Source organism: Mesoplodon bidens, assembly GCF_964165515.1.
Source record: "Mesoplodon bidens genome assembly, chromosome: 2".
NCBI lineage: Eukaryota > Metazoa > Chordata > Mammalia > Artiodactyla > Ziphiidae > Mesoplodon > Mesoplodon bidens.
The window spans coordinates 136,676,295-136,691,240 of NC_138177.1; positions in this window are offsets into that span (position 1 = coordinate 136,676,295).

Here is a 14,946-nt window from a genome sequence, read left to right on the forward strand (position 1 = left end):
TGAATGCTCGAAACAGCTGTTCAGATGCCACATTTTCCTCCCGGTGAGTAATGCCCCTTAAGCCAAGGTTAGAAAGCTGACTCCAGAACCAAGCTTACATTTGAGAGCTGAATTAGAAGCAGGGACTATGGCTGACTAGTTTATTTAATTAATAAGGAAACTTCTGAAAAGGAGCAGTTTAAAATCAACAGACACACCAAGGAAATGGAAAAGCAAGCACTAACCCACAATTTTGTATGTGGGTTTCACATGTCTGTCGTTGGAAAAGTCCCTTATGAATGAATAATGGATCATCCAAAACCAAGTTAATGTTTTACAAACTGTAAGAGCAGTGATTATTTTTGGAGCAAATGAACCAACTAGTCAGTGCATGACATTGTAACAATTCTTGAATTTCCTGCTGCTTTTTGACAATATATTCTAATACGCTCATTATTCAAAATTCTCCAGTGATCGCATGTCTATTACTAAGCCAAAGGGTATTGAAGAGAAGAAAAGGTATTTCATGTTGGACCTAGAATCCCATCCCACGCCCACATGAATCCCCCAAACCTCCTCCTTTTTGTGGGATTTGGAAAGGGCTGAAATGAGGGTGCCCAGGGCCCTGGGCACTGGGGTTGGCAGTGGCTCACCCAGCAAGCATTTGGCAGTTCAGCTGAGAGAGGAAATTGGAGAGGGCAGGGGCCCAGCCAGACCTAAAGGGATGAGCTGCACAGAGGAGGAGGGAGAAGGGCAGGGATCTTATTAGCAAAACCAGCTGCCTGCCAAGTAGGGCGTGTGTCTCAATTTCTGAAGGAAAGAGAAAATTGCAGCTGTTAGTTTTAACCTCAGGCCCTCAAAGATCGGGAAGAAAGTGGGCAGTGGGGAGGGAAGAGTCCGCTCCTCTCTATTCCCCAAACACACTCCGTGTATCTTCTACCTTCATCTCCCTTAACCCCATACCTCCCCATCCATACCTAGGGCCGCATCAGACACCTGTTCCAAGAACTCTTTTCTGATCTCTCCAACTTGGGAAAGATTCTCTCTCTTCTCCCCCATGTGCCCAGGGAACTCTCTGTCCCCACTTAAGACTTATCACAGAGTTCTTTAATTATATGCCTGCCGACCTCCTTCTTTCTTTTTCCCCTCTTATCTTTCTCTTTTTTTAATAGCTTTATTGGAGGTATCATTGAGCGCAATAAGCTGCTTGAATTTAAGAGCACAATTCCCTGTGTACAGACCTGGGAAACCATCACCACCACCGAGGTAGTGTACATACCCATCACTTCAAAATGTCCTCGTGTCCCCTTGCATTCGTTCCTCCTGTCTCCCTTCTCCAAACAACTACTCATCTGCTTTCTAACCCTGTAGATCAGCCTGCATTTTCTAGAGTTCTATATAAATGGAATGATACAGTGTGACTGTTTTTTTCTGACTGGCTTTATTCACTGAATTATGTTGAGATTCACCCATTCAACCTTCACTCCTCCCTGGCATGTGGGTTCTGGTATGGGGTGGGGGGGAATGGGGTACAGATCCTGGGCACAAAGGAAGACCCTTAATCAAGGACACTGGTGTGATGGGCAGACCTCTGGATTTGGCACCAGAATGGATGTGGATCTCAGCCCAGACTCGACCACCACCGGCTGTGTAGCCAGGAGGGAGTCATTCACAATCCAAGCCTCAGTTTCCTCATTTATAAATTGGGGTTGATGATACACTCCCTTCTCTCCCTCCGGAGAGCTCTGTGAGGCTCCACTGAGCCAGGAGATAAAGTGCTCTGTAAACTGTGAAAGGTCAGTCCTGGGCAAGGGATTAGGCCTGGATCAAGGCAGCAGCACACTGGGAATGCCCCAGCTCCCAGGGCTATTTAAAGGCTGCCTTGAATCCAGGGGAGCTGCCTGGATTGGCGATTCTTCCCAGAAATGGCCAATAAGAGCTATGCCTGGTGGCCTTTAATCCTGATCCAGTCAGGAAAATGTCAAGGATTCTTTTCCATCGACCCTCCCCCCTTCCTCCACTGGGGCTGTGTTTACTTACAAGGTCTCCCTCCCTCCAGGGAGCCGCGTGTGACCTGAGGATTCCTCCTCTGGCTTGGAGCCGGCTGATAAGGGCAGCCCATCTGCTGGGGGCTCCAAGAACCACAGGTACAGGAACCGGGAGCAGAAGGGGAGGGATGGGGAGTCCGCCAGGCCTGGCTGCCGCTTCCTTTGGCCGGGATTGGCACAGAGGGGACAAGGCAGGAGGGACAGAAAGAAATAGTTGTCTCCCGTTTAAAACCGACTTGACCTATAAAATCATACCAGATTTGAGGAAACTTCCTATCTCTTTTCATGAACTGGGTTTCTTATTTGCTGTTGATTGGTAAAGAGAGGTGAGGTGAACCAGAAGGACCCAGAGAAGGAGGTTCAAGTTCTGGCAGTGTCATTTCTTCTGTGAACTTGGCAAAGCCACTTCCCTTTCCGGGCTTTAGTTAATTAGTTACCATTTGTTGAACACCTACTATGCATCAGGCGTGACACTGCATTTTCTATGTTTTTTTCAATGTAATCCTCAAAGCTATACTGAGAGGTGAGTATTCTTCCCCTCATTTTACAATTGATGAAGGTGAAATAAAGTGTCCAAGGTCACCTAGGATTTGAGCCAGAATTTGAACTCAGTGCCATCTGACAAGAATCCATGTTCTTTGGCGAACTGGAGGACAGCAATGCTCAAGGAATGAACTTAACATAAAGTTCACTTAATAAGGGGAATGCTGCCTACAGTGTCCATGGCGTACATTTAATCTAGAAGGTTCTGAGAAGTCCTGGAATAGAGGCACTTAACTTTTTTTTCAACCAAGAATTTTCCATATTAAATTGATCAGCACTCTTTTTTCCTGTAACATCTATTCATATTCTAAGGAACAAGTGCCCCTCAGAGACTCACACTTGGGAACCACACTGAAGCAGAATTAAAGGGATTACAGAGTTTATCCAACTAACTTTAAGAATTCCATGAACGACAGCTTTTTTAAACATCTCCAGGGGTGAGAGACTCCATTACCTGGTCAGACAGCCTGCTCCCTTGTACAAACGCAGTGGTTAGAATAGCACTGCCCAACAGAAAGATACTGCAAGCCACAGGTGCGGCTCTAAATTTTCTAGAGGCCACAGGAGAAAACCTAAAACGTAACAGGCAAAATTCATTTTAATAATGTGTATTATTTAATCCAATGGATCTAAAAATATCATTTCAACATAGAACTAATAAAAAATGATGAGATAGTTTACACTTGTTTTTTCTTTTTTAATTGTCTTTAAAATCCAGGCTAGCCACATCTCAAGTGCTCAATGGCTACGTTTAGCTAGTGTCTCCCAAACTGGAGAGCGCAGGGTTAGAAGATTCTTCTTTAGGCTGAGCTACGCTCTTACAGCCTGTGCCTCTGCCCCATGGTCCTTGGGTTCAAGGTTACCGTCTACAGATGCATAACTCAGCCACCAACCCTGAGGATGAGTTCTGTTTGGCCATGTCCTTGCCCATCAAGCACCCACCATGATGGAGCTCACCCTCAAGCAGTGATCTGCTGAGGTCCGTCTCCCCCTTGGAAAGGGCTTTCCAACACTAAAATGCTGTATAGATGCAAGGCCTCATTCTCCTCACCCCTACTGGGGCAGACTTCCAGTCACCCAGGGTTTTCAGTGGTCTCATCACACGGTTATTTTACATTAAATCTCAGGCAGCTGTTAATACAATGCCAGGCCTGGGGCAACTCCTTCTTTCTGCTCCCCGGGCCTCAGTTTCCCCATCTATCAAATAATATTAATAAATTTGAGTTTTCTATGATTCAGACCCTTCCCGCTTCTTTTTATCCAATACCACTCTCTTGGCCTTCTGACTAACTTTCCCTTTAAACTGCGTCTTAGTTAGAACTCAGGCATAGTTATAGCTTCCCACATATATCATAATAATAAGCATTTTCTGGGAGTCTGTCACACACGTCAGGCACTGTGTGCTAAGAGCCTTATGCATCTCATTTAATCGTCTCCATACCCGAGTGAAGTAAGCACTATTATTATTCCCTTTTATAATTGTGGCATCAAGTGGTGGAGTCACAGGTCGCACACTTAATAAGGGGAACAGCTGGAGCTTCCCACCCAGGCCCTTCTCCCGGCTCCCTGTTCCCGGGCTGTGAATGCACGTCTAGGCCTGGGACTTGAGGTGGGCTCAGGCCTCTGATCACTCACAAGGGAATGGGTGAAGCCGCTTCTCGCCTTTTGTCGTGGTTGTTGTTGTTCTTGCTAAAACGCACAGAGCGTCCTCCTTCTGTTTTGCAGAGGAAGAAAATACTGTTATACCTTCCTCGCTAAGGAAACCCTCCTCTTTACGAGTCAACTTTCCTCCCATCCCCTTGACATTGCAGGGAAGGGGCTGAGGCCCCTGAAGGCTCTGGAGGAGACCCGAGGAGCTCAGAGCAGGGGTATTTTTAGAGTTGGCTGCACTGTTTACAAGGAAGCCGGTCCCCCGAGCCTACGGGGGGGGGGGGGGGGGGCGGGGCGGGGGAGGGGCGGGAATCCTGGCTGCCGGGCCCACCTGCAGCCCAGCTCTGGCGCTTCCACCCTCCCTCCTGGCTGCTCCTCTCCTGTCCTCTCTGTCACGCGTGGGCTCTCTCAGCACGTGGGTGCGCTGTCATTACTGCCCTGGGAGGACAACAGAGAAGAGCCGCAGCCCATGGCACTGAACACCTCCGGACACTGGAGAAACCAAGAAGCTGCCATCCGTTGGGAAGATGGGGCTGGCAGCTGGCGGTGAACCGGAAATCCTGCAAATGGACATTTCTCCCCTGAAATAGTTTCAGAGCCTCGCCATCCCGGGCCTTCACTTCCAAGAGGTTGGGTGTGGTGGATGAGGACGCCACAGAGTATGCCTCCAGCTCTTACCCTGTGTGCCAGGGGCTCTGAACTGTGACAAGTCCCTCCCCCTCCCCAGCCCCGCTTTCTGCAGCTCCAGAGCGAGGATGGCTTGGACAGTGGGGCTCCCCAGTCACCGACTGAATGTCTGAGCCTCCTCCATGACAAGGTGAGGATTCCTAGGCCCCCTCCGGGGGCAGCGGTGGTATTAAATCACCAGTGGGGTGAACACAGTGGGCGTGCACTACGTAGGGCCATTCATAATAATTCCATATCGCCAGCACTTTACACAGCGCCTGGCACAAAGTCAGGTCTCCACGAGGGATGCTTTCCTTTATTCTTATAGCTCAGGCTTCACCTCGAAGCCTACATAAACCTCCCCTCCAACTATGCCCTTTTTAAAATTGAGTGTTTACTCCTTCTCACCCAGCCCTGCACCCCTGTCCCCCAGTGGTTCAGGAGTCTTACAGCAGACACTGGAAGTCCCTTCTCTGAGTCACAGTCCTGAGACTTCCCAGGCGGGCTACACATTTGTACCCCATCCCCAGTGGCTCTTGAGACACGGCATCCTGACCCAGGGTGGCTGGACCCGACCCAGGTAAGCAAGTCTTCCAAGGATCTGACCACAGGCTGGCAGGCTGGTGGGAAGCTGGACCCAGGCAGCCTAGCCCTCACTCAAGCTTCCCTGGGATGCGGCTGTGAAGATGACGGAGCCTCCAGGCTCCTCAGAGGAAGTGCCAACTTCCTCTGTTCTTTGGGCAGGCTGGACTTCTCCTCCAGTGACGAAAGACATTCAGGGATTGTTACTAGAAGTGGCTAAACCCACCATGTTTCTTCCATCTCCCTCCTCCATCCCACCCTCCCCCTTCTGCTTCCCCCTTCCCCTCCCCAGTCCTTTTCCTTCCTCCCCCCCACCCCCTGCCTCCTCTTCTCCAAAGCTGTGCTTTTGACCCAAGTGATGGGGTCTTCCTAAGGGGGAAGTCCCAGCAGAGGGAAGAGGGATTGACTTCCCTCTGTGACCTCATGCGTCCCCATTCTCGAGACCTTCCACAAAGACGTCCTGGTGGCCTCTGATACTCCAGGCACTGGGCCAACCACTCAAAGGAGTGGCCAGGTGAGAACACCACAGGCTACTTAGCCTGGTGGGCTGGGGCCAGGGTGGCCCTCCTGGCTGGCTGGGAAAGTTGCATGTTAAAAAGGTGTCACGGGCTTCCCTGGTGGCGCAGTGGTTGAAAGTCCGCCTGCCGATGCAGGGGACACGGGTTCGTGCCCTGATCCGGGAGGATCCCACGTGCCGCGGAGTGGCTGGGCCCGTGAGCCATGGCCGCTGAGCCTGCACGTCCGGAGCCTGTGCTCCGCCGAGGGAGAGGCCACAACAGTGAGAGGCCCGCATACCGCAGGGGAAAAAAAAAAAAAAAGGTGTCGCCTTTGACCACCTTCTCTACTGTCTCGAGGTCCTCCATTCACACTTTCTCTCGTGTCATTTTGCTGTCATACAGGTGCCACTTTGGAGAATGTGGTTACAGCAGGAGGTGCCCTGCCCATCTCCCCCTCCCCTGACCACCAGGCAGAAGAAACAGCTTGTTTACCAGGACAGAAGCCTGAAACAGTAATGGTGCCAGCCGGCTAAGTGTGACAGGTGTGGCTGGAGTGGATGGTGCTGGCAAGGGAGAAGGTCAGGAGAGTAGCCTGGGAACCTGGGATGGGACCTTCACACCAGGAGCCACAGCTGGAAGCCTGCATCAAGGGCCGCCTTGAGGGGATGTCAGGCTGGGCTGCAGGAGGGAGAGAGTACCAGCAGGGAGACCTCACAGGACACAGTGACAGTTCTCCTTGTCCCCTTGAACCTGCTCAACCCCTAATCCTTCCATCTGAGCTCCCCGCAGACTTTGCAGACCTGAAGATTTCCCAGGGGTGTGCTCATTCTCAACACTCATCCTCACCCACCTTCTGCTTCCTACTAGCTGGTGACCTTAGACAAGTCCTTTAGCTTCTGTGGCTTGATTTCCTTCACCTGTAAATCAGAGAAAGGGTGTGCATGTGTGTGTGTATGAGTGTACATGAAGGCACACACACACATGCACACACACCCCAGGGCTGTTATGAAGCTAAAGTAAATAAGACACTGTGGAAGGAAGCCCTCTGGAAAGCACAGGCCGTTCCTGATCTCTCTTCGCCCGCCCTCAGCTGCTATTCCCATTCCAGAGGGGAAATCCTCGCCCGGAAAGCCCTGCTCACACTGGCATGGGGCCCAGGGCAGGCGCAGAGGCTGGGTCTCTCCCTTCCCATTTCCCTTGTTGATTCCAGTGCGACTGTTGTTGGCTTGCAGATGGACAGGCAGTTTTCCGGGCTTGCCCTGCTGCCAGACTGAGGTCCCACCTTGGCTGCTCAGGCTCTGAGACTGGTATCAAGGACCCGCAGGGGCTCAAGGGGGCTCTGCCTGGACGGGGATCTCAGGTGTCTCAGCAGAGCTGGACAAGGGCTTCTTCTGTTTAGGCTGCAGCTCAGAGATGACCTGTCACTGCTACAGAGACCTTCCGGCAAGATGAAGAGGTGAAGTTGGGGAGGTGATCTGAGCCAGGAAAGAGGGGCGGCATGAAAGGAGCAGGAATCCCAGGAAGGAGACGGAGCTTCCGCAAAGGCACAGAGGTGTGGGCAAGCAGGAGGGCTGGCAGCCCGGCATCTCCTCCCATGCACGCAGCTGCCTACCTGCTGATGAGCTGCCCTTTGGCTTTGACCCCTCCCTTTCCCCCCCAACCCCCACCCCTATTGACTCCCAAGTTCCGCAAGTGTTCAGGTCTTAGATGTCTCTGGTATCCCTCTTCTCTTCTCTAGCCACTGCCTGGGACTCATAGCCCTTTCCAGCCTGGACTAACTAAAACGGCTTCCTTTGTGACCACCTAGAGGGGTGGGATAGGGAGGGTAGGAGGGAGGGAGATGCAAGAGGGAAGAGATATGGGGATATATGTATATGTATAACTGATTCACTTTGTTATAGGGCGGAAACTAACATACCATTGTAAAGCAATTATACTCTAATAAAGATGTTAAAAAATAAAAATAAAATAAAAAATAAAACAGCTTCCTGACTGTTCTTCCCTCCAGCTCCCCCCCTCCTTCTAATCCATCCATCTCACAGCAGCCAAAATGATCTTTCTAGTATGCAGATCTGATTGTGACATGTCTCCCTTCTGCTTAAATCCATCAAGGGCTCCTCACCTCCTTCCAGATCGATTCTGCAGCTTAGAACCCAGGACCTCCATGGTCTGACCCCATCATCTACCTCTCCTGCCTCCTTTCCCACCAAAACCTGCACAAACCCTGAGTTCCTGCCACACTAAACATCAGTTCCCCCAACAAGGCATACTACTTCATGCTGTCAGGTGCTCTTTCCTGGAGCCCTGCCTCCCTTATTTCCCTGGCTACTCCCAACCCTCCCTCAGAAAACAGCTAAGAAGTCACCACGTCTAGAAAGTTTCCCGTGAGCCCTCCTTTGTGCTCTTGGAAGCCACTATGTGTATACCTCTAGCACACAGTTTCTTTTTTTTTTTTTTTGAATTTTTTTCACTCTTTTTCATTTTTACTTATTTATTTAACATCTTTGTTGGATTATAATTGCTTTACAATGGTGTGTTAGTTTCTGCTGTATAACAAAGTGAATCAGCTATACATATACATATATCCCCATATCCCCTCCCTCTTGCGTCTCTCTCCCACCCTCCCTATCCCACCCCTCTAGGTGGTCACAAAGCACAGAGCTGATCTCCCCTGTGCTATGCAGCTGCTTCCCACTAGCTATCTATTTTACATTTGGTCGTGTATATATGTCACTGCTACTCTCTCACTTCGTCCCAGTTTACCCTTCCCCCTCCCCATGTCCTCAAGTCCATTCTCTGCATCTTTATTCCTGTCCTACCCCTAGGTTCTTCAGAACCTTTTTTTTCTTTAGATTCCACATATATGTGTTAATATATGTATTTGTTTTTCTCTTTCTGACTTACTTCACTATGTATGACAGACTCTAGGTTTGAATTTTATTTTTTTATATACAGCAGGTTCTTATTAGTTATCTATTTTATAAATATTAGTTTATATATGTCAATCCCAATCTCCCAATTCATCCCACCACCACCACTCCACCCTACCTGGTTTCCCCCCTTGGTGTCCATACATTTGTTCTCTACATCTGTGTCTCTATTTCTGCCTTGCAAACCAGTTCATCTGTACCATTTTTCTAGATTCCACATATATGAGTTAATATATGATATATTTTTTTCTCCTTCTGACTTACTTCACTCTGTAGGACAGTCTCTAGGTCCATCCACGTCTCTACAAATGACCCAGTTTCATTCCTTTTCATGGCTGAGTAATATTCCATTGTATATATGTACAACATCTTCTTTATCCATTCGTCTGTTGATGGGCATTTAGGTTGCTTCCATGACCTGGCTATTGTAAATAGTAGCACAGATTAATCTAAGGTCAGAATCAGGAACTTTGTGAACTTGCATGGGGGAAAATAATTGCATCATTATATTCACTAACCTCTACCAAAATTTAACATTTTTTTGGTTACAAATATAGACTCAGATCACAGTGATATCCGTTGTACCTGTGATTTATCACCAAAGAAGTCAAATAAATTTTCATATCACTCTAGAGTTCTGGAAGATTTTCTCACAAATGGTCTATGCTCATCAATATTATGAAATTTCAAAGTTAATAAACTTATAGATGTGACTATTTAATGTGTAAATAAAGACACTCATAAATTATACCAATTTGATTTTTCTTGTATATCGGATTGGCCAAAAAAGTGCATTTGGATTTTTCCATAAGATGTTACGGAAAAAACCCAAAAGAACTTTTTTGGCCAATCCAATATTTTGTTAATTCTTTAAAAAAAATAATTGCCTCTGCCTTTGCAATCATATACATTTTACATTATGCATTTTAAAATGTTACTCTGAGAAGAGGTCCATGAGCTTCACCAGGCTGCCTGTGGGCTTCCTGCCATGAACTACTTTTTCTTCAGCAGAAAACTATAACCCCCTCCACTGGGACTGTTGGTTTATATTGTCCATCTCTGTCAACTTAAAAGCAAGAGACCCTCTTCTTACCTGCAAGTCTTAATACAGTGCATGGCCGCTGGCATGTGCCTAAAAATATTTTTTGGAATGAAGAAATGAATAAAGACAAAAAGGAAGGAAGGAAAGGGAGGGAGGGAGTAAATTCAATCTTCAAAGAGCATCCGCTCCTCCCTCCATCTGGCACTTTCTCCCGGATAGCTGTAAGGCTTGCTGTCATCCACCTTTGTGTCTTTGCTCTAATGTCACCTTCTCAGTGAGACCCTTCATGACACCACATTTGAAGTTACGAGAACCATCGCCCTAGGTGTGCTCTGTCCTTCCCTGCCTTGTCCTCGTCACACTTATCACCATCTGACACACCACTTTTTTCTGATTTTTAATTCACTTATTCCCTGTTTCCCCTTACTAGAATATAAGCTCCATGAAGGCAGGAACTTTTATCCTATTCATTCATTTCTGTGTCTCTGGCACCTGAAACAGCACCTCCCAGATAATCAGCATTCAGTAAATATTTGTTGGATGGGTGGATGGAAGCAAGCAAGTGGTGAAGGCCAGTCAGTTAAATCAGTCCCCATTCAGCAGATGAGGAAGTCAAACCTGGGAGAGTTTAGGGCCCTGAATCACACAGGGGGTTGATGGCAGAGCTGAATTGATGTGAGTGGGTAGTGGGAAGAAGCATGGGTTGCTTGGATTGGGCTCAGAAAGAAGGACCTGGAACTCTGGGCCAGGAAGTTTTCTTCTAAGGCATAAGGCATGTTTTCAGTGGGGAAATGACAGAGCCCCAGGAAGACTGGTGTGACCTGTAAGCAGGACCGTGGGGCAATATGGAGGCTCATCAGGGACATGTCTTATCCTTTGGCTGTTGCTGTTTGATCAACTGCCTGGATTTGTAAAAATCCTGACCTTCCATCCTCCTCTGGGAAAAGTCAAAGCCTGTTCACTCTGAGGGGGCTGACACCTCGAAGGATCTCTGAAGGATTCAGGACCGGAATAAGTGGGTCCCCCTGGTTGCCTAACAGCTCTTGTGCAAACCTCTGCCACAGTGCTTCCCCAGCTGGGCTGGAATGTTTCCTTTTCTGTGAGGTCTCTGATAACAGGACTACAGCAGACTTCTCTCTTTGGCAGTGAAAGGCCAGAGCACGACACACAGTAAGACTTTAAGGACTATTTATTGAAGAAAAAATTGTGATTAGAAAATTGTGGATGCTATAGTGATCATTAGATTCGATCATGGGGGAGAGTAATGAACTTTGATTGAGCTATGACAGTATAGTAGGTACTGTGCTGGGTACCTGAGCTACAGAGCTGAGTGAATTGGGGCTGTTGACCTCTAGGAGCTCACAACAGAGGAGGAGACCAATACATGAACGGGCAAGGATGGAGGGGCTGCAACCCCCAAGTCCTCTGGCACTTACCAACCTGAAGTTATATGGTCATTTCATTACTTGGACTCTGACTATCTTCCCACAAGAATGTAAGCTCCAAGAAGGCAAGGGTTTTGTCTTGTTCCAAGCTCTGCTCCCAGCACAGAGCAGGTGCTCACTTAGGAGGTGTCTGTGAATGAGTCAGTGCCTCAAGGAAACACAGAGGGTTGTGGGTGTCTAAACCACTTCAGGGGTGGGGGTCAAAGAAGACTTCAGGGACAATAGAGGCCTTGGCCAGGAGAATGGTGTTCCAGAACTTATACCTCTTTCAGCATCCCCTATTTCATGACTTCCATACAACTCAGTGGTGTCAGAACTACTTTATAAATAAAGAAACAAATCTCGGAGAAGGGGAATCAGCTTGGTCAAGGTCACTCAGCTGGCAGAGCAAAGACTTGAGCCCAGATCTCCTAAGTCAAAAGCCTGTGCCTTCTCCACACAGGCCTGGAAAACCATTCAAGAGGGTACTAAGTCCAAAGGACAGATCATCGTCACCAGCATCAACATCAAACATCATCTTCATCATCTTTATGGCAGCTATATTCTTCTGATTTAAATCTCCCCTTTTTTCTTAAGCAAGTTTAAGTTGGGATTTTGCTCCTTGTAACCAATAGAGTTTTGATCAATAAAGGCAAGAAGTGCAGGGCTTCCCTGGTGGCGCAGTGGTTGGGAGTCCGCCTGCCGATGCAGGGGACACGGGTTCGTGCCCCGGTCTGGGAGGATCCCACATGCTGTGGAGCGACTGGGCCCGTGAGCCATGGCCGCTGAGCCTGCGCGTCCAGAGCCTGTGCTCTGTAGCAGGAGAGGCCACAGCAGTGAGAGGCCCGCGTACAGCAAGAAAAAAAAAAAAAAAAAAAAGGAAGAAAAAAAGAAGTGCGTAAGTTCAGATTTGGAGAGGAGGGGATAGGCGTGAAAGACAAGTCAGAGGCAGAATTAAAAGAATGTGGTAACCAGTTTTATGAGTCATGTAAAAGAAGGGGTATCCAAGGGGAATCCCAGGTTTTTAGCTTGAGTGATTGGAGGGGGATGGTGGTGTCTTCAGCAGAAGTAGGCAATCCAGAAGATAAACTATGGCGGGGTGAAGGGGTGGGGGTGGATGGCAGGAGGAAGGGAAAATGCATTCCTTCATTCATTCATCCATCCATCCATCCATCCATTCATTCATTGAACAATTATTTGCCAAGCCCTTTCTGGGCAATGGGGACTTAATAGTGGATAAGGTGAGTTGAGGTTTGGATAGTATCTGTGGACCATCATTGACTTATTTATTTAACTAACAGTAATCACCAACTATGGGCCATGCTCTGTCCAGAGAACTGAGCATAAACCCAGGCAGTGACGTCTAGCAGGCAGCAGGAAAGAGGGTTGAGTTGGCACTTCTGTTATAAGCGTCATCACCACGGAGATAAGTGTGGCAGCCATGGGAGAGAGTGCTTGGAGAAGAGAAGTCTAGTTCCACAAGCCTTGCCCATCATGCCTGGGCTTCAGCTGTGAGGTGAGAATACAGTTTTTCTTTGGCCCATGTGTCTGAGAGGCAGACACAGAAAAAGCATGGGTTTAGGAGTCCAGTCTGGTGCCAGCCTGGGTTCATACACCGGCCCTACCAGGTAACCTTGGGAATGACTCCAAATGAGTTGGCTTGCCTCTCAGAGTCTTGGTTTCCTCAGCTACAAAATGAGGATGTGAACGCTTATCCCAGTGTTGAGAGTAAAAAAAACGTAGAAGTGCATTCATTCAACTGCAAACATGTAGCAAATACCTATCTGTCCCAGATTCTAGAGTACAGGACTTTAGTGGAAGCCAATCTTAGGGGGTTCACCTGGGAGGAACAGGTGAATCTTTGGGGCTACCATGGCTTGGTTCTGATTCACTTAAAACAGCCAATCTCTCTCTGCCCACCATGAATCAACACCAATCTGCCCTTTCCCCAGCGCACACAGAAGGCAATATTCTATGAAATTAGAGGGAAAAAAGAAAAAGAAAAATGAATGTTCTGCTGTCCTCTGCAGAGCTGTTTTCCAGAGCCACAGAAAAAGGGCCCACGTGAGCCATGCTGTTCTTGGCAGCTGCTGCTCCACTACTCACACAGAGGCTTAAAGCTTTATTTGTGGTTTAAGTTACGAGCAAGGGTGAAAACCCCAGAAAAAGGTGGCGGGGGTGGGAGAAAACATTTTAAAAGTTGAGAAAATTGCCTTGTGTTCTCAAGCGCAGGCAATTTGTCCAAACACCTGAGCTCTGTAGAATCTTAGCAGTCTATGGTTTATATTCTGGGGCTCTGGGCCCAGTGTCAGGATTGGAGGATGCCATTTTCATACATTAAGAAAATCACAAAATTGCTTTTTACAAGATATTAATGAGTAGCTTTACCACTTCAATGGCGACATTGTTGAAGGTTTTGAAAAAAATCCAGGTCCAGGTTTGGGGGTGGTTTTATTCAGAAGGTTGCTACATAAAGCATCTCACAGACATTACCCAGGGAGTCTGGGTGTTGCCCACCCGTAAGATCCAGAGCAGAGGACATTAAACATTTTAGGGACAGAAGTGCCTGTGAAGGTCTTCAAGTCCAACCGTCTCCTTACACTGATGACAAAAACAAGGCTCAGAGAAAGTAGGCAACACGCCCAAGGCAGGACAGCATGTTTGGGATAGAAGCAGGTCTAGATTCCTGGCTCCTGAACTTCGAAGATCTTTCTGGCAGACTTTGAGGCAGCCCAGAGGTGATATTCCACTTCAGAAACCATGACTGGCCTCCCCTCATGTTGACATTTCTGCGGCAGCGACTTTGAAACTGCTTTTTATGGCCCTGGCTTTGGAAGGGCAAACACTGTTATCAGTAGAACAACACAGGTGGCTTCTGGAGTTGGGTCCAGGTGGAGCCGGGCAGGAAGGGAGGGCCCTCTGCACAGGCAGACATGACCCAATCACCTGTCTGGGTTCAGAAGGGTGCACAGACCCTCCCTGGGGAGTGGGACAAGAGGCTGGTGTAGTGGTGAAAGAAGGGCTTGGCTTTGGGGAAGGCAAGATGGTCCAAGTCCTGGCAATGCTCCTTGCCAACAAGCTCCCTGACCGAGCTTTTTATAAAACAAGGGTGATGATGGTTCACTCACAAGTGCTCAAGAGCCCAGCTTGCTAGTAGCTCTTGTATTGGATAGCACAGGATTGGACATTGCTGGTGAGGGTACTGGGCTCTTGACATTGGTGGCTTAGTTCTGCTCTTGCCCACCTTGGCCACCTGAAAACAGAGGGCAGCCCAGGTGAGGTCTCCAGCTCTAAGGGCTCAGGCTCCAGGCAAAGACATCTGGGGTTCCAGGCTCATCCCACCTTCTTGGTCCTCTCTAATACTACAGGGGGGCTTCTCTGGTGGCGCAGTGATTAAGAGTCTGCCTGCCAATGCAGGGGACACGGGTTCGAGCCCTGGTCTGGGAAGATCCCACATGCCGCGGAGCAACTAAGCCCACGCGCCACAACTACTGAGCCTGTACTCTGAGCCCGTGAGCCACAACTACTGAGCCTGCATGCTACAACTATGGAAGTCCACGTGCCTAAAGCCCGTGCTCCACAACA